The 20,856-nt window shown below is 35.0% G+C and overlaps 1 protein-coding gene across 6 annotated transcripts in view; it reads left to right on the top strand.

Annotated features, from left to right (window-relative positions):
• The window catches only part of LOC140148463 (receptor-type tyrosine-protein phosphatase gamma-like), a 117,293-nt gene that overhangs the window by 24,006 nt on the left and 72,431 nt on the right, over positions 1 to 20,856 (top strand). The window contains exon 1 of one of the 6 annotated variants that reach the window (XM_072170424.1): positions 11,278 to 11,682. The exons of the other annotated variants lie outside the window; for them this stretch is intronic. The gene's annotated coding sequence lies outside the window, so the exon portion shown is untranslated. Of the gene's footprint in view, positions 1 to 11,277; positions 11,683 to 20,856 lie in introns of those variants that run through there. 6 annotated transcript variants of the gene reach the window in all.

Below are 20,856 nucleotides of genomic sequence, written 5' to 3'. Positions count from 1 at the left end.
TGCAACACAAGTTATCTGATTTAAAAAAATCGGTGATAAATATTTTTGGATAAATATTGATATTTGTCAGCTAACATAAGTAGCAAAGTATATAAAACACAATTTACTCAAATTTATTGATCTATTTATTTTTATTTTCAAACATGGACTGCTTTTCATTTTCTATGGGATTTTACACACAGCATCATTCCATAACGCTCCTTGCATCATTCATAACGTGACCTAGTGTCGGAAAATTTGGCATAAAGAGACGATGCCCAAATTTTTTTTAAATCGATACTGACAATTGTCAGTTTACATCCTAAGCTTCAGATTAAGTGGCAAATTTAATATCTCAGATTACTAAACTCACAGAGTTTGTCAAAAATGTTTTAGTGCAAAAATACTGGTCCCGGCGCATCATTCCATAACGCTTGAACTTTGCATATGCAAATTAGGAAATTAGGTGGTTTGGAAAAGTTTCTCCTACCTTAATCATTCACTAACCAAAAATACTTTAACATTATGCTATTCACCTTGTGCTGTTAATACATATTTGGCTGCTGCATCAAAAAGAAATTCGTACAAAGGCAGTTTGCATCATTCCGCAACGCTTGGAATGGCCCATATACAGCCAATGTATGTCTGTAGATATGACTGGTTGGAGTAAACAGTAAACATGTATGCATTCAATAACTGCCTAGTCAAACCAATAATAGCATGGAGCATATATAAAAAGCACATTGTTTGACGTTTGGATTGGTAGATTTTAAAGGTGTAGATTGAAAAGTTAGTCCCATCCTCAGAGACCGTTTATATTCGTTAAAAATACTTTTATAGACATGTCATCTTCCAAAGATACATTTCAAGCCTCTGAAACATAAAGATAATTGAACTGATTATAGAAAAATTTAAATAAATTGTTATGAAAAAGCTCTAAGTCGTTTTATAACAGTTGCTGAAGAGAACACCCTCAATGTTTTTTAAAATTCTGTTTTTCCACCTTTGTAATGTACTTAAATAAACTAATACCCTGCAAAAATCAAGGCTTTAGGTCCTGAAGTTTTGTCAAAAGCTGAGATTTTGAATAAAATGATGGAGTACACCGTTCAAAATATTAGTCAAATGTGTACACAATGTTCATAACACAGTATGTACATGGCGTGGGGGTAAGGTCATAACACATCAAAATGACTGACCTCAGTCACATTCGACAGAGTGGCCTGTATTAGGCACATATACACTGGTATTAAGTAGTGATTTTCTTTGAATTGCCTCATCTGTTTGGGGCAAAATTTAAACGGGACATATCTGATGGTGAAAACTAACATTTTTTGGAAAAGAAATACAATTCTATTTCTTATGGAAATGCTACAATATGGCTTTAAGAAGGAAAATATAAATAGTATGCGTGGAAATAATGAAATTGACAGGATATGAGCATTCAAAGTTTGAGCTTTGATGATATCAACATTTGTCAAGTAACAATATTTCAAGACAGTAACATATTTGTGTAAACAAATGGTTTTTTTTATATCTTATTGCATCATTGTGACGTATGTACATTGTTTTTTGGAAATCTAGTTTCATATAACTTGTCTCTAGTTTGAAAAGTTCTGTAAGTTCTAAGCAGCTAGGTGTTGAATGCTGGGATATCTGGGTTAAAAGTTCAAATAAATTAGTCTTAGGAAACATATAATCCAGGCTAAATTGAAACGATGTAAGTGTGACAGAGTTGCCGTCAACTTTTTAATGTAATTACCATAAATATCAATAATTTTGCAGGAAACTTCATTCACAATTGAGAAAATCTCTCTTAAGAATTGTTTTTTTGTGCAACTCTCAGGTGTGCACACCATTCTTTATTTTAAACTCTTTTTTGCTGCAGCAAGTCTACTTTAATCAAAAATGTTTAGTACTTTTTTGCTGCTACATTGTCAGCAGATAGGTGCCAAATGTGAAGAGCTCCCCATAAACATTGAGACACCAGTTGGTAGCTTATAGTAATACCCTACTCTTTTTGAAACTGACTGTGATTACATGAACAGGAATGGCTCCATGTACACAGAACTAATGTCTTTATGTCTCCTGAAGGCTTGAGGACTATCTTGGTTCATTAACAACATTCTAAATGTGACCCAATCTGATCCACTCTGGCCAAAGTAGGACATTTTGAAAATTGAGTCACTACCATTACTTACTTGCTCAGTACATGCAATTACTGATGTTGAATCCCCAGGTCTCTTAAATACTTGGTTGCAAAGTTTATGAACCTTTTATATGTCCATTTTCTTATGTTTTTTATTGTTGTTTCTCCTCACTTTTTGCCTATATCTCGCGTTTCATTATTAGCCTGATTGGACCAGATCTATTAGCTTGATTGGACCAGATCTGGTCACAAATGAAACATGGGGAGAGCAGAAGTCTACCAATTAAATTCAGACTTTTTCTCCCAATAAGTTGCTCCCACCAGGGATTGAACTGGGAACCACACTCTCTGCCTTATCCCATCACTATGGACCACAATAGCCTCATCCCAATTGCATAGTTCAATAATCTCAATTAAACAATCAGAGTGCAAAATTTGACCTCATGTTGCAGAGTACGAGTTTTTGTACTCAATTTTTCAAAGTTTATTAAATGAATGTGCAATTGTATTGGGGTTATAGAACTGAGCCTGGATAGATGAGCATGTTGTGGATCCTAGTGGATGTCTCTTGTTTCATCTCTTGAGTGTGAAAATCACACTTTCTCCAGTTCCATTGCTTTTGATATTTTTGTTCCTCTCTTCCAAACTTTTGTACCCTGTAGTAATTCACAATACTTATTTCTACAGGGAGAAACACATCACCACAATTTTGACATAAGTTTTCAATCTGGCTTGCTTTTGTCGTTCCTTAGAAAGGAAATGAAGATGAAACATTTTGAAAATTACCGGAGGAAATGTGCGATATTTGACAGACAGTGGGTGACAAGATTAGATGGGTATGAGAGATAAAGCAATGAGATATGTCTCAGACTGAACTAAGACATGTGTGTCCTATTAGGAGTGACCAAAAGCAAATTGTTGTGGTGTACTTTGTACTTTCAAGAAGAAAAGAAAGTTTGAAATGTTCCTTAATATCTTGATATCACGTTTTGTGGATGGTTTTAATAGGGGATGACTTGTGAATGTGTTAATTATTTGAGCCTTATCTGATTTCAACAAATTTGATTTTGCTTAAGATGGCTTAATAAAGACTTAAAAATTGTTCTTCTCCGTTGATACTGCTCAACTTCCCTTGACGAGATAACACAAGTCCATGGTTTAAAATCCATATCCATGGTTTAAAATTATGGGTACACATAATTAGGAAGCTATACAAATCTGGCATTTCAATCAGTATATTATCCAATAAGTTTCACAATATTCTGAAATGGCTCAAAAACAAAACATCAGAGCAATGCAAAGATAGCCTATGATTATATCAGAGGTTATGTATGTTGGGGGTGGGGGAAGAGCGTGGGGCTGCATGTGTGTCCTTGTCAGCGTGGGGGTGTTTGTGTCAATATTGGACCATTGACAATTATTTATGATATTATAGTGCCACCGAATCTTCTGTGCTTGACTGCTGTTCTTGAAACACTGTTGTTCATCTTATGAATTGTAATTTAAACTGAAAATGGTTTCCAGAGAACTGCAAAAAGTGCAGCACTTGGTGTAAAGTGCTAAAAACTCCATGACTTGTAGTGACACCCAAACCTCAAAAAGTTTAACTTACGCCTTGATCATTGATCATATTAGAAGCATCAGCAAGCGACGGAACCAAAATTCCCTGGGTAATTGTGAACATGGCGATGAACATATTTTAATTGACACTGCGGCAGATGGTTGTGAAATATTTGCCATGTGTTTGTCCAGTGCCAGCTTGTTACATATCAGATAGTCTGGGTATAGTCGTCAAGTATCTGTTGAGTCCAATGTGGGTAACTATGACAGTGAAGCATTTCACCAACTGAATGTGTCCTATGTAGATTGGGGGAGAATTGCTGACAAAGAATAAAGTTGGAAAATAAAATAAAAGTTTTATAAAGTTTGATCTGATTAGGCCTATTTGCATTTTCCTTTATTATTGATGCTATTCTACAGGTGTCATTTTACTATTCCAGTTATTATCCATACACCCCCTATGGAAGACATGACCTTAATCTTCCACACAAGGGTGTGAATTTCAAATGGAGTCGCCTATTCAGGTAACCCACTTTGATATTCACACTCTCTGTGTGGAAGATTATTAAGGCAATGCCTTCCATGTTCCATAGAGGTGTAGGGAATTCAACTGGAATATCCCATTATATGTCTGGCATTAAAAGTGCAGTAGAAATTATCGAATTTGTGTAGATTGTGTAGAATTCAAATGGAGTCACCCACTCACCCCCATCCACTTTGATATTCACACTCCCTACAGATAAAGGTAATATCTTACATGGGGGTGTAATGAATTAAACTGGAATATCCATAATAAGTCTGACCTTAAAAGTGCAGTAGAAATGATCAAATTTAGATTTCAAATGGAGTCACCCACTCAGGTAAAACCACTTTGATATTCACACTCCATGCATGGAAGATTAAGGTAATGTCTTCCATATAGGGGTGTAGGGAATTCAATTGGAATATCCCATTATAAGTCTGACATTAAAAGTGCAGTAGAAATTATTGAATTTGCCCAAAATAAACAAAATTTTGAAAAGGTCAAGCAGACTTTTGCTAATGATCAGAATTTGTGAGTTGGCAGTGATTTTAAGCAATTGTTGTTCATGAAATCAAAGAGTAAAGTTCAATTCAGCCTCCACATCGCAGCGCTATGCGATGTTGCAAAGCTTTTAAAACATTGCAGTATCGTGTGATGAAATTTCAATTTCATCGCGCAATGCTGCGATGTTTTAAAAGCATGTGGGGTCTGCATCTCCTTTTGTGGTCATTCTGCTAACCTGGATTTTCCAGCAGCCAATCACAACCGTGCACGGCTGCGATATCATAGCGCGATGTGATAAAGTTCAACTCCATCGCGGACGGAAATTTCCACCGCGCGATGGGAATTTTCACTGCTGAGTTTGTAAAAAACCTGGCTCAGATTTCAGTTTTTATAGCATCGTAGCATCGCATCGTGCTGCAATGTGGAGTCTGAATCAGACTTAATGCTGTATTTGTAACATCCTTGTGTTTGGTTCCTTTCCTTTTATTTGGCTTTCCTATTGTACAAGTTGTAGGTAGCGATGAATGCAAAGTTTAATAAACCTGATGGATATGAAGCTTCATGCCTTATCAATTTCTTTATATTCAATAAGAGAGGCTGGCTGCTATAGGTCTAAGCGACTAAGATTTATCACTCGGAGATGGACTCTTCACCACTAGTAGTTGAATTTTGAAATATATTGTGACATTATATCAATATCACACCAAATGTCAAGATCCTGTCACTTGTGTAACAATGAATCGTTGCTAAGGAACGGTAAACAAGATAAGGAAATGTCTTCTCGCAGCAGCACTTCAGTCCTTGTATCCTAGATATGATACCGTCTTTACAATCAAATTTATTATCAATTTATTTACGTAACAAATTGTTATTAAATTTATTGTGTTCTACGCACCTAAAGCACCATATTGTTATTTCTGGATGGTGCATTTGTGCCGTCGTGACAGGCAAATTGCTTGTAATAGATCTGATTAACACCAATTTTTTTGTCACCTTATGGAGCTCAAAAGTAGGAAACTTGGATGGTGCCAGGAAAGCTAAATGAGACAGGTTTTGTACGATTGGTAATAAGTATGGATTAATGACTAATGTGAACAAGTGATAACTGTATGACACCTGTATAGGAAGGTATAGTAGAAGCGGCATCTTTACTAAGCTTAACGACTTAAAGAGTGTGAACATCTACAGATTTGAGGGAGCGGTCAGTATTTATATTAGGAGAATGGGGAAATTCAACCTTTTTTTTTTCATTTTTCCTGAAAAAATGGGTTTCTTCCTGAAAAAAGTGGCCCTTTAAATTTGAGGGAGTGATCAATATTTACATCAGGGGAATGGGGAAATTCAACACTTTTTTCTTTCATTTTTCCTGAAAAAAATGTGTTTCTTCCTGAAAAAAGTGGCCCTTTAAATTTCCCACTCCCCCATGATGTACATTTTAATTAGCCTCTTACATGGTATTGGAGATTGTGAGCACCAAATCCTATCCATAAATAGGGGGCTTACCAGCATGCTCAGTTCGCCTCATTAAATATGATAAAGAAGGCATACAAAGTGTTATCATTTTATGCCAAAAGTGATATTGAGATTATCTGTGCATGTGAACGTGATGGATTAGTAAACATGGAAAAGTCTAATACCTTGCCAATTGTGCATGCCTTGACGTCAGCCTGAATGTCGGAATGTATGAATTGGTTTACACATTTCGTATATGTATTTAAATTATAAGGAGGGACATTTTATTTAGCTTGAGAATTTTTTGGTTGTGGATTGCCGTGGCAGTACAAATTTACTGAAAAATCTTGCCAACATGAAAGTGTTGTTGCTAGTAATTGCATACTTACACTATTGGTATAAATTGGCTGATAACAGCTTTCCCATGAAATTTTCAGTAACATATACATGTACCATTCTTGCATGCAATTTGAATTGAATATTTATAAAGAGAGGCCTGATCGATTGATGGTTGAGGAAATGAATGATATTTGCAAGTGGCAAGCTGGAGACTTTATCAATAGTATCACCTGGTTTTACTGATGTGGTGCCCAAATGAAAAAATGAAAAAGGTATTAACCAGAATAAAAATAAAAAATAAAAATTAGTTTTGAAAAAAAATTCCCAAAAGTGTGATATTTGTATTTGAGAATTTGGTTGTTATTGTAATTTGTGAGCTACCTGCAGCCATTTTGACCCATATATTTTTCCCCGTTCTACAAAGAAAGTAACGAATTCTGTAATTTCTGCAGCTATGCGTTCAATACACTGGAATCCAGACTACAACTGGCAGATCCTTGACTTAATGAAATTGCTCTTATAAGATTTTGAAATAAGTTCCATGCAAGGTGGGTTTACCTCCTGTGCATATATGAGTCTGATAGTGACTTACATGGGTGACCAATAACAACACCATGTCATGCAGCACATGTGCACTCACACATGCACAGACACCCCCACCCCCACACGCACATCTATATATACATACAGACACCAACCGACTCCCCACTACAAGCAGGCACACACCCCCACACAAACTCATCCACACAATATTTGATCAAAAACTTGGCAGCAGAAGTCTTTTATTTCTTGATTGAAAATTATCAAGCCAACCAATAAGCTGTAACTCAGGACAGGTTAATCAATGAGCAGGAAAGACCCTGGGTATTTCTACTCTATACTGTATGGCAAGTCTGCTACATAGTAAAACGCTCCATGATTTGGTAAGACTAAGGATATTAAACACGGTTTGCCCTGTATCACGTTGAATGAGATATATGAACATTGTTCCACTATTGGGTAACTTGGGGTTTGTGAGTCACTGGAACTCCTCCAAAGTAGCTCATTTTTATGAGCTTTTTAATTTGGTTAATAAATCAAAATATTAAAAACCATTGAAAACTGTGTTGGGTATAATTTGGCTCAAAGACAGAGAGATGAAATTTGTATTAAAAATAGCTTCTCAGCTAATGACAAAAGAAGATAGGTCTTCCAAAATTGCAAAATGCTGTTGATAAATATTTTTTTGTGCTGGGTTGCCAACGGCAACCCAGCACTTATTGCTTGGGTTCTGTTTTCTGTTGTTTCTATAAGTAATTCATGAAGAAAACGGAAACTTGTAAAAATGTTGCAAAAAATTGATCAAAATGGTTATGACAAACAGAAATACTAAAATTGGCCTGTGCAGATATCAGAAATATTGTGTTGATTTTGCATGTTAAGGTAAAATAGGTATATGTTTTAGGAAGTTTTGCTGGTTCTCTTCACTAGAACACTTATCTTGGCAGGCTATGGGATCATGTGGGCAGACACACCGGGTACCATACATGCTTTGTAGGAGTTCAGTATCTCAGTGTGTTGTATGGTATGTGATCCAATATCTCTGGTGAGAGCTATCTGCTGAGTTATGATGACATATTTAATTTACACATCTTACTCTATTTATGTTCCTAGTGATCTGTCTGTGGTGGTCTGTTATCTTTTATGTCTTCAACTACACATGTAACATGTTTGACCATGCAACATGCAACATGCAGTAAACATTGTAAAAGTTGAATCCCTCACATCGAAGACCTGTGTTAATAAATAAGCAAGATCACTGAATATTGGAAATATGTACATTTCCTGGTAACACGATGATGACCAAAAGCTATTGATGCACACATCACCTTCAAATATTTGGGTCTATTTTTATGATGACAAATATGTCACAACTAGAATGAAGCTTTAGGGCATAGGTCCTAAGTAATGATTGAATTTTGTTACTAAGAATATTATCAGTAAACATTCAATGGGGGGAATTGCTCTCCTTTGTAAAAGTAAATTTCAATGTCAAACATTACCTAGTGATAATAATCTCTGCGTAAGGAAGCATCAGGTGAGTGAAAATGTTTTGAGGTCATAGGTCATATAGGGGTCAAATTTTGGAATTGTTCGTATTGGGCTTTAAGTTGGTGAACGTAAACCTGAAGAGGAGTGACAACGTGAACGTAAAGAGCATATGAATTGAAGTATAAGAATTGGAATGGAACTGATGTAATGAATCCAACTGAGTCATCAGTATCTGGGGAAAAGTGCCTGATTTTGGGGTTTGAACCAACCGAATCTTGCCACTTCAAATTATTTTGACTATTTTTACAAAAAGAAATATGAAGTTACTCATTGTGAACAACCATGTCCCAGCACATCCCTTTTTAAAGGGATTTTTATTCTCTTCAGTATTTGAAGTTTACCTTCATGGAGTATTGTTATAGAGGGAACACTGATTAGCTTAAGGTAGTATGAACGGCTACGGTGTCATGCTCAGATTTGCTTGAAAATGATACAGAATGTGTAGATGGGCGAGAAAAACTCACCTGCCAATTTTTAATTTTTTCCAAAAGAGCGTTTTTGACTTATGTAATTTTTTGTGATTGGAAAACCCCATAGACTTTACACATGGCATGTTTTTGGCATGTTGCCAAGTTCTTCAAATCGGCTTAATTTTTGAAAACAAGTAATTTGTTTAAATGTGATTTTCTTTTCTTTATACCCACTGTATAAATCTGGTTTTTAATTTATTTTATTGCAAAAATGCTACTGAATAAAGGACAGCAGGCCCATTCCATGTCAACTCAGGGATGTGCACCTAGCACCTCTTCAATTTTTCTTTTTCTGTGTGGTGGTAGATATTGATGAGAAAGTAAAATCCAAAATTGAGCTTCATACTCATTTATCCATGCAAAATCAATTTGTACAATCTATGGAGTAGGTCAAACGTAACTGATGTGTTGAAGCCATCAAGACCCTAAGAGCAATATTGGAGGTCAGAAATGTTGTCCAAGAACCCTTCAAAACTTTGAAAGTTGATGGTGGGGCAAATCCTGTCTGACATTGTTTTTCAGGGGGTCAAATGTATCAGAAAAAAAGTGGTTTTCCAGGACCAACTTTGGGAGGTCAGAACTCCAAATGTAAAATAATATGCTCCATTTATTGATAGAGCCCTTTGGTAGGATTCTCTACCAAAAGGGCATGATTGGCAAAAAAATTGAGCTGAGAAATTATTTTTACTTTTGGAGTTCTGACCCCCCCAAAGTTGGTCCTGGTGGGACGAAGTTGCATTTTGAGGGCCCTATATCTTTTAAAGTAAAGGAGTTGAAGATATTTCTTGATACAGACATTCTACACCAAAAAGATATTGGCAGGATACATACTTTTCAAACATTTTAAAGGGTTGCCTTTATACATTTATGGACCTCCAAATCATTATACATGCAAGGCTATGTAGCACATTTTTACGCTGACCCCCTAAATTTCAAATTGATGCCACGGAAAACGAAATGGAGTATGAAGCTCAAATTTTCAGGATTTTACTTTCTCATCAATATCTACCACCACACAGAAAAAAGAAAAAAATTGAAGAGGTGCTGCGGTGCACATCCCTGGAGTTGACATGGAATGGGCCAGCAATTTTTTCCAAGATATTGACCTTAACAAAGGAGATATGAAATGGTAATGTTAGTACTTTTTTCAATTTTCTTGACTTTTTCTAGAAAAACTAATTTACCTAAATTCTAGAATTTTTTTGGAGCTAACTATAGGTCCAATTTCTACAAACAAGGTGTCATATGAAAGGTAATCAAATTTAGAAAATTCTCTCGCCAGCTTTTTTTAATTAAGTGTTTCTATTTTAAGTTATAGGTGTTTCTAAATTTCCCTAAAATCAAACATTTAAAAATTAATTTTCTAAAAAATTAAACACTTTATCCACAAAAGCTTGCGAGAGAATTTAGATATTAAGCTTATACACCATCCCTGAAAGTTTGGAAACCATAGCACACTTCATGTTGGTAAAAAAAATTATAATGTGGTAAAATTTAGGTAATTTTCAAAAAATAAAGAAATACATAAGAAATGGTAAAATTTTTATGAAACTCTAAAAATAGGTGGAGTGAAAACTTATCTTTAGTTTGTTCTAACTTTTATATTAAATTAATACACAATTCCAATTTGCTATTGTGGCTATTTTGCTGCAAGCTTGATTAGCCGTTCATACTAGATATTGCGTACAAGCTCATGATAGTGAATCGATGGGTGATTATCTCTGAAACAAGTGTGGCAAATCTATAAAGCTATCAACTTCTGCGTTAGTAATATGTATACGAAATCGCAAATATTGCTTAACAGTAAATACAAAAAATAAATCAGAATAAATACTACCAATGCCATTTTCTGTAATAATAATGATAACCACGTAGAGCTTGAAATATAATTGATTCTCTTTAACAGGTAGCAATGTGAGAAAGGTTAATGTATTACTCTGTAACATAAAACTTTACTTAATTTAGCAAATTCAAAATGGTTCTTGTATTGAATTGAGTGACTGATTACACAGACGTGCACTTTTACTGAACCTTTTAAAGCTACATCCTTGGTTAAGGAGACACATCAATATGCCAGAAACACAGGAGCAGTTACACTAGGAATTATCACCCAAGTTTGCTTGAATGGAGTATAGTCATGCCGCACATGGATCTATGATAGTGCTCTACTGAGGCTAGTGCACACACAGTGCAAATATTCTCCTCAACATCCTGGGCAATGTGTGTGCGCAAGTGTGCGTGTAGGTAGTAGAAGTTAGCCAACCTGTATATGGATGCTAAGCTATAGCTCGCTAGCCAGCCCAGGGCTTACTTACTTACTTACTCTCTCCCTTCGCCTCTATTTGACGAACCGACATATGTACGTGTGGGACAAACCGTATGATTTTTTGAGGAAATAAGACCGCAAGAAGCTCAAATTGGGATATAAGTAGATGAATGCCGAGACGGTACAAGAAGGATTTGCCTCAAATTGGATTCTATGTGTGTGTGTTTTTATGAGTGCCTGTTTATGGAATAACATTTGATTGATATTGGATTTGGATAAGTAATCGGCAAAGAAGTGTGTACCTGCATATTTTTCCTGGTTTTTTGAAAAGGAATTAAGCCATCACATAGTAAGTGTAAGCTCTCTTACAAATGTAAATTATCGCAAAATTGTATCAAAAATTTTATCATCAAGTTTGGTGGTGTTCGGCATGACGACTATGTTTCGGTTTTGATTTTGATCCCCATAATTGCAGCAAATGTTGGATCATTAATAATATTTGTATTATTATTATTATTGTTATTATTATTTATTATATTAACATCAGAAATTGTTGGTAATTTCCTTTAAATGTTGTTTTCAGGAGGCATTTGCATGTTTAGCTAATAGTCCACAAGATTCATTGTCAGAAGTTATTTCAACAACAACATTGTAATAAAAGCATCACAGGAGAGACAAAATGATGTGAATGTAGCCCGGGAATGCAGGTGAAATTGATGAAAGTACATCATAATTACAATGAACTTACTTCCATTTCTCATTATTTCCTATTAAAGGAAAGGAACATTTACAATAATAATTTTCAATCAAAAGAGAATTACGCTTGGATGATGGGGAAAAAAACCTTGTTCTACGGGGCCGGTAGACCCAGATTTTGCGTTTTTGAGATTTTTTGCCAAAATTGATTGGTTTAGACAGAATTTTGTTTGAAAAAAAAATTCAGAACGTTTTAAAAATGGGTTTGTGAAATATTTTTAGATTTTTCAAGCTTTTGGTGATTCTTTAGGGTCATTTAGCTTCTTCCAGAAAAAAATCAGAAAAAAAATCAAGAACATGTTTTTTTTTTTTTTTTTTCTTACAGACAACTTTTTGAAACTCTGATGATGTCAATTGTATTTGCCCAAGTGGATTAAATGCTGATATTTATTATCAACTAATGATCATGATTGGTAAATGATAAAACAGATTTCCGGTATTTTGTATTCGCAGAAATTGACAAAAATCAGATTTTGTAAATGGGTACTCCTACCATGCAATGAGTTGGTTCATGGGATGCATTGGTTTATATGGCAAAATTTCAGTCAATAATTCTTTTAAACAGTATATCGTTCAAATTTAATGTCCATAATTTATTATTTTTGCAAATAGTTCTCTTGCAAAAAAACACTCCCATTTAATAGATTATATTATTGCGTTACGCAGTGAGGTGCATTGTTGCATGAATCCAACGTAATGGGGTGCGTGATTGGTATTGTATGGTATAATGTGATCAGTTACAAATGCATAATTATCAGCTGTTGTGGGTCTCATGTCAGAGTTTTGGTTAGAGAGACAATAGTTTTTGGAAATGTTATATTGACAGCCACCAGATTTAGTGATATTGTACCAATCAGCAGTAGTCAGATGGTAAAATGGGAGAATACCTATTTTGTCAGGTCAAGTGGCAGTCATGGTCAAAGATGTATCATCATCTAGTTATCTTGTCTTATGGATGGGTGTGCAAGGTGGCATCATCTGAGTCATGTGTTAATATCATAATTATGGACAAACCCAAAGCTGTTCAGTTGCAATAGGTATATGGTTGAAAGATGATTGTATGAAGGAAAGTTGGGTGAGAGGATTTTGTCTTGTGTACTTAATCTAACAAATATTGGTATTTCTTGTGTGGTTTCCTTTAAAACAGCAGTGTAATTAATTCCTGAAATTGTTGAAACAAAACTTAATTAACAAAGCAAAGTAAAACAATACACCACAACACAACACAGCACAACAATACAGAACACAACACAACACGACAATACAGAACACAACACGACACAACACAGCACAATAATACAGAACACAACACAACACGACAATACAGTAAAGAACACAGCACAGCACAAGCTAACATACATAACACAAAACAACAATACAGAACACAACACAACACGACAATACAGTAAAGAACACAGCACAGCACAAGCTAACATACATAACACAAAACAACAATACAGAACACAACACAACACGACAATACAGTAAAGAACACAGCACAGCACAAGCTAACATACATAACACAAAACAACAATACAGAACACAACACAACACAACAATACAGTAAAGAACACAGCACAGCACAAGCTAACATACATAACACAAAACAACAATACAGAACACAACACAACACAACAATACAGTAAAGAACACAGCACAGCACAAGCTAACATACATAACACAAAACAACAATACAGAACACAACACAACACGACAATACAGTAAAGAACACAGCACAGCACAAGCTAACATACATAACACAAAACAACAATACAGAACACAACACAACACGACAATACAGTAAAGAACACAGCACAGCACAAGCTAACATACATAACACAAAACAACAATACAGAACACAACACAACACAACAATACAGTAAAGAACACAGCACAGCACAAGCTAACATACATAACACAAAACAACAATACAGAACACAACACAACACGACAATACAGTAAAGAACACAGCACAGCACAAGCTAACATACATAACACAAAACAACAATACAGAACACAACACAACACAACAATACAGTAAAGAACACAGCACAGCACAAGCTAACATACATAACACAAAACAACAATACAGAACAGAACACAACACGACAATACAGAACACAACACAACACAGCACAACAATACAGAACACAACACAACACAACAATACAGAACACAACACGACAATACAGAACACAACACAACAATACTGAACACAACACAACACAACATAACAATACAGAACACAACACAAAACAACAACACACAACACAACACAACACAATGAACCAACCCAACCCAACCCAACCCAACCCAAGCAAAGCAGGCAAAACAAAACAAAACAAAACATATGCAGAAGAAGTCAAATATTCTTTTGTCAAATACAGCATGTTCTGGCTTATAATTGGCACAATAATGAGACTCATAATATCATGCATTATATAGAATGACATACCTGCAGTTGGCCACTGTATTAATGCTAGTTTTGCATTGCATAATGTGTGACTGGGGCGAATTTTGACATTAGCGTAAGTTGGGACTTTATTGATGTGCACAGTATCAAAAACCAATAATATTCACCAATTAAAAGCCAAACAAACAAACTATAGACTTAGGATCAATTCTGCAGAACCATCTGACCCATTTTGCTTGATTAATGCATCACACACATTGGGCTATTCCAGTTGAAATCCTCACACCCCATATGGAAGATATAACCTTAATCTCACAGGGGGTGTAGATTTTAAATGGAATCATCCATTCAGGTAAACCTGTTTGAAATTCACACTTCCTGTGTGGAAGATTATGGTCATGTTTTCCATAGGGGGTGTATGGATTTCAACTGGAATAGCCCAATGCATGTATTGGGTAAGTAGTTGCAATATGAAGAACATCTAGGTTATTATACATGACAAGTTATGCCAAAAACAATAAAACATTCTGATAGATATGCTATTACGGTTCATTCTGTCGGTGGAAACCAGGCCTATTTGAGAGAGAATGTAATTATTGTCTTTTTTCCTTCAAAATGCATCACTCCATTCTACATTCATTAAACATTGAGAGAATATGAATCCTTCTTCCCAATAATGTTACAGAGTAAATTCCCTAAGAATGTTACATGGTAAAGCACTCTTGAAGTTTATTGATGCCGGCCGGCCAACGGTGTTTCATTTGCTCTTTGTAAAACATATAAAAGGTGCAAGAAAATGAGTTTTTATTCCAGCTACAGCTTTTTAAACTTGTCATCATCAGTACAGTGTCAGAAATATACATCAGGAGCATGTTGTCTGTAATATTAGTACATAACACTGGAATTTATTTCATTATTCAATGTACATTTGAACCTGTCTCATGTGCTATGCATTGAATTTACTTAGGGTACATCTTAGTTCTTCTGTCATGTTCTTTCCTTCTTCTATTTAGTTCTACAGTAGTGGAATTGTATACTTTTTTATAACACCAACATTCTGCCCATCCATGGGTTTAGTTATTGTCTAGCATCCAATATTGATACAGTATTCATCAATATTACTTCTGGTATTTCTGCATTTTTCTGGTGGTTTCAATAGGGTCTTAGGTTCAATGTTAGGATTGGCTTTTCTAGTTGAAATCCATGCAAGCCATGTGGAAGACATTGCTTTAATCTCCCTCATAGGGAGATGTACCACTCATCTTTGGCAAATATATTATTTTTGTTTGCTTTTGTGGGAATTTGTTTTAAATTTATTGTTTCAAATTTATCAACCAAAACAAAGAATTAATGTTTAATAACACAGCAATAACTTTTACGGAAATAAAAAGTAACTAGTTAAATAAATAATAGTGAGGAGGAAAATTGCCAAAAAAAAAAAAAAGATTTGTTTTGTATAAATTAGCTTTCTTAGTTGCATATAGTGCTACATGAAAATGTGTTCAATTAGCGTAATGTTTTTGAGCTATTCATGGCCATGTACAACCTGTTACAATCATCACCATTATGACCCACATGATATGATGCATGTAAATATCATTGAGCACTACAGACTACATGCACATCCTTTCAATAGATGATGTGCTCATACCTTAACCAAGTTATATCTAATTGTACATGCTATCTATATATCTATCTATATATCAATATATAGAAATATGCTGGTCAAGGTCAAGATTAATTAGCAAAAACATTAAGCTGTGTTAAATCAACTCAGTGTGTAGGCGTATGTGAACTTGTATACAATTTAGATCTCTGTAAGTCAATTAATTTACATGCTTAGATGTAATCTGCCGTATGAAATCAAATGAGCATCTACGCATGGTGCCTTGATGCTGTTGCATCGTCCACTGGCTTGTCCGGTAAACGTCCAGTCCAGGTCAGCTGCATGATGTACAGCATGATTGATATTATTTCAATGTCCCTGTGTCATTGGAATTGAATTGACATTTAGAATTTACCTAGGATGTGTACATCTTTCTTCATGCGTGTCTCGACTTGAACTCCGTCGCCACCGCACATGTACATGTAGTCATGTTCACAGGTTTTTTTTGTAGGTTATGCGATCAATGAGGAGTTATTGCTCATTATCTACCGAAATTAAATCACTGCATGCCCCCTTGATTCCGTGGATTGTATTATCAAATGTGCTGACTCTTGAAAATCAGTACAACATTATTTATGAATCAATTCAACTGCAGTTTATTTTCATTTGTTGTAGATTACAGTTTGTGTTTATACGGAAAATAGGAACAAATGATTTATGAAGTGTGGAAGGCACAGTTGCGGTTTAAATATGTGTTAAGGGCTTGATTGGTTAAGTGTGATGATTTAATTTCAGGCACTGCATGTGTGTATTCCAAGTTCAATATTACTTACGGCAACTAAAAAAGCTTCATATCATAATGTTGAAGGTCAAAATATAATAGATACATGTCTTGTGCATACATTTTTGCTATCCTGTGGATTTTTGTCTATTTTGAGAGTCAGAAATTAGGGAATATATTTTTGAGGTGAAAAGGTGCTTGGAGCCAGGTGTTTTGATATTATATTAGGCAAAATAAAAAATAAACATGTTTCACGTCGCCTGCCGCTTCCTTTTTTGAGGTTTCATCAAATATATTTTTATTTTTTGAAATTCAGTTATAAATTTTAAAAAAATATGTCTAGGAAGTTGGAATGCTTTCTATAGCCTTGTTGAGATACAAGAAACATTTTAGGAAGGTTTTGTGATCATTGGAGGGGGTGTAACTCTCAGAACAACAAATAAAAAAGGGCCTCCTTCTTTTTCCAGGCATTATTGTATACGCTAAAACAGCTCTAATTATGGGTATTTACACCAATTTTGCGATGAAAAATAGAAAATAAAAAGCCCCTCCTCCTCCTTTTTTTCGAAAACCCGGACGTGAAACATGTTTTATTTTTTACTTGGCCTTACATCGTAGTAGGATGTCTATAAGTATAAGAAAGACATTAAAAGGTAGATAATAGACTATGTGTCTGGGCTATTGATGAGGCCCTTCAATTCTTAGTTTCTTGTCCTATTTTGTTCATCTCCTTATAAGACAACTATTTCATTAATCATTATTTTCAAGGTTTCACAATATTTATGATGTTGTGGATGTGGGTGTAAATATTGGATAGGGATACATAATTTTATATAGGAAAAGGTTCTTGATGTAATATGATGTCTCTAAGATATGAAATATCTTGGTAAGGATCAAAATCGGATGTTTAATATTAGGTTAGTAAAACATAAGTGTGGCTAGCCATTCAGATATAGTATACATCAAAGAGAAGCTTTTTCAAATCCAATTTTAATACCTGTAACATCAAAACCCGTTAATCATAACACGTACATCAGTCAGAATTTCAGCTTTATGTTGGGCTATTTAAATTGAAATCCATACACCCCCCTATAGAAGACACAACCTTAATCTCCCACACAGGGTGTATAGATTTGAAATGGGGTCACCCATGTCAGGTGTATGGATTTCAACTGGAATAGCTCATTTAGGCTGTCAACAGTGGGTGGAATGTGACAGGATGTGGAGAGATAAAATATGTATGTAGTCTATTCTTGACATATATTTTGTTGCGAATGACATTATGAAAAAATGGTTTCAAAATTGTGTTTGACTTGGCTGTTGAAAAATGGAGACGATATCAAACTTGTGCTTTGTTTTGCTGAGAGAATAGATGGTTATGTTTCTTTTATTGCAAGACACATTAAAATGAGGGAACATGCTCGTACATTTAATATGGGCTTTCATGAATATATCGATTGTATTTTCATAAATATGTTACAGGTTTATCTACTTGATGTTGAAAGCAGAAAGTGGAAAACCTGTTTAGCTAGCTATGTGTAATATGTAAGAGCGTGTGTCTTGAAGCGAATCATTGATTGATAAAATCTGACAAACATTTCAAGGGCAAGCCTTACATAGCAAATCATTAGATGTCTCCAAGTATTAGAAAGAAAAGGTAATTTGTAGGCCTAAGTAACATCTTGAAAAAAGGGTCATGGTTTATATAGAAAGAACATTAATTTTGACTTAAAAAGAAAGTTCTGCTGAAAGTAATAAATGAGAAGAAAGAAATAACTAAATGGTAAATTTGTGACTATTTTTGCATTTTTCTCAAAAAATAATAAAACATTGGTAACAAAAGTTATTTATATTATTGGGGCAAGGAATCCAATTACTACACTGAAATTTCAGTGACTCAAGACAAGCGGTTCAGTATATATGATAGGAAATGAGGTACATCGTAGCGGTACCTTATTTCTTATCATAAATAACGAACCGCTTGTGTAGTAATTGGCAAAAATAGTCACAAATTTATCGAGGGGTGTAGTACCCCCTTAAAGTCTGGTGAGGATTTAAAATATCAGCTGTGCTTATGATGAGCAGCATTTTGTGCTACAACAATCACTACATAGAGTAAGGATTGTGAAGTGGTACAGTACGATGTAAGATCTTTATTAAAGGGAGGAAGGCGCAAGTAATTTTTTGGTTAACTTTCGTAATCATCAAAACCAATACTAATTGTCATTTTCCACATCTTAACAAAACGTATTTAATGAATGAAACCCATTGGAATGACTAATTAGCCTAATTAATCTTCTTAATGATGTAATCCTAATTAAGCTTACAGCATGAGGCTCAAGCAAGTTTAGCCAGGCAGAACAAAACAGGAAACCTGCGTTTCAGTGCATGATAGACGTCATTCCGTTAGGATAACAAGTTGTGTGTCCCTCTGAGATTTCATGTGGAAATCCATGACAGAGGTCATCTGGACTGCTATGATGTGATCTCTGCAGAAGTAAGAGCTGCCCGGCTGCCATACTTTTCTCTTTACAACGTTCTCTTTTAGTATGTTGAGAAGAAATATGTCTTAAGGTATCCCAGATGTGAAAGTGCAGTCGCTATGAATTTGTCAAATCAACATTATGTCAATTTGTCAATCATGTGTGTTACCAGAAGGTTTCAAGCTTCAATACTGCATCAGTGGCTGAAATGTGAATATTTTTCACTTTTTGAGTAATTGAATTGTTTTGTATATGCTATCTCAGTGGACAGTTATGTGTAATTGACATCCACTTTATATTTTGCTCATCAACATTATTAAAAAATACACATTTAAATATAAAAAATAGAAAGACATGGATTAATTACATTTGAAAGGTGAAAAAAGACCAGCTTTACTACCAAAGCTCTTAAAATATTTTAAGGAGAGAATTTGCTCAACTCATGTTAATATTTTTTTCCTCCAAATTTGGTTATAGAATATTCACCACTTTCTACAACACATTTTAAAACCAAACATAGTTAATTACCGCTTCCTGGAAGCCTCATTCCATTAGACACTTTGGCCACGTCAAACCATTTGCGCAGTCCAGTCTAAGACCTCTGGCATGGTTAGGATCGCCGATTGTTACATTTTGTGTCAAATTTAATTATTATTTTCCCTTCATGTTTCATATCGTCAACAGCCCCAGGGTCAGTATGCTCATCATGTGAGGGTGGTGGGAAGTCTAGAAACAAGATAGTCTGACATCAATAGTGTGTCTTGTCTCAAGTTGAGAGAAACACCATGTGCGTATAATGTATGTGTGTGTGTGCAAAGTAACTGCGACAGAGTACTGATGTTGCTACCTCAAGGAAGCCAAGTGGGCTTTAGGATATATTGATCTCAGTTATTTGTAGATGTGTTCTAGGTAATAGGTAATAGCTCCTTCTCATATCAGCAGCAGGCTCATCATTTGAGTGTGATGCAAAGTCTAGGAACTTTATGGTAATCTGCCAGGATATGTTCATCAGTGTTTCTGGGTTATGTTATGAAACACCATATCCCTGGAAACACTTTAATTATTTTACAAAATCTCATTAATTTGGGGGACAGGGAAGATAATTGCTTATAGTCTATGCATCAATTTTCACAATAGTTCTGGTATTTGGGGTAACCTGATGTATGTAGTCTTCTGGTGAACTTGAATTTCACATTTTAAATTCAGGTGCAGAATATTGTGTTAATCAGGGACAATTGGCTTTGCATCAAAAGCATGTAAGCCGTTTGTTCAATAAAACAATCATACTGTACAATATTTGTTCACAGTAGAAAGATCCATAACTTCTGTATATCTTCCTTCCACGGTGGCTATATTAACTTTCTTGAACATTGTTACCATCAGAATTAATTCTTTTGACAACCCACCCTGTCTATGGTCCTCGTTACAGCAAGAGTCAAACCTTGAAAGTATTCAGTTTTTCCTTAAATTCTTATTTTCATATG

This window comes from Amphiura filiformis, chromosome 3 (assembly GCF_039555335.1).
Source record: "Amphiura filiformis chromosome 3, Afil_fr2py, whole genome shotgun sequence".
Taxonomy (NCBI): Eukaryota; Metazoa; Echinodermata; class Ophiuroidea; order Amphilepidida; family Amphiuridae; genus Amphiura; species Amphiura filiformis.
The sequence above is the reverse complement of the archived record's forward strand: the minus strand, read 5'-3'. Positions and strand labels throughout refer to the sequence as shown.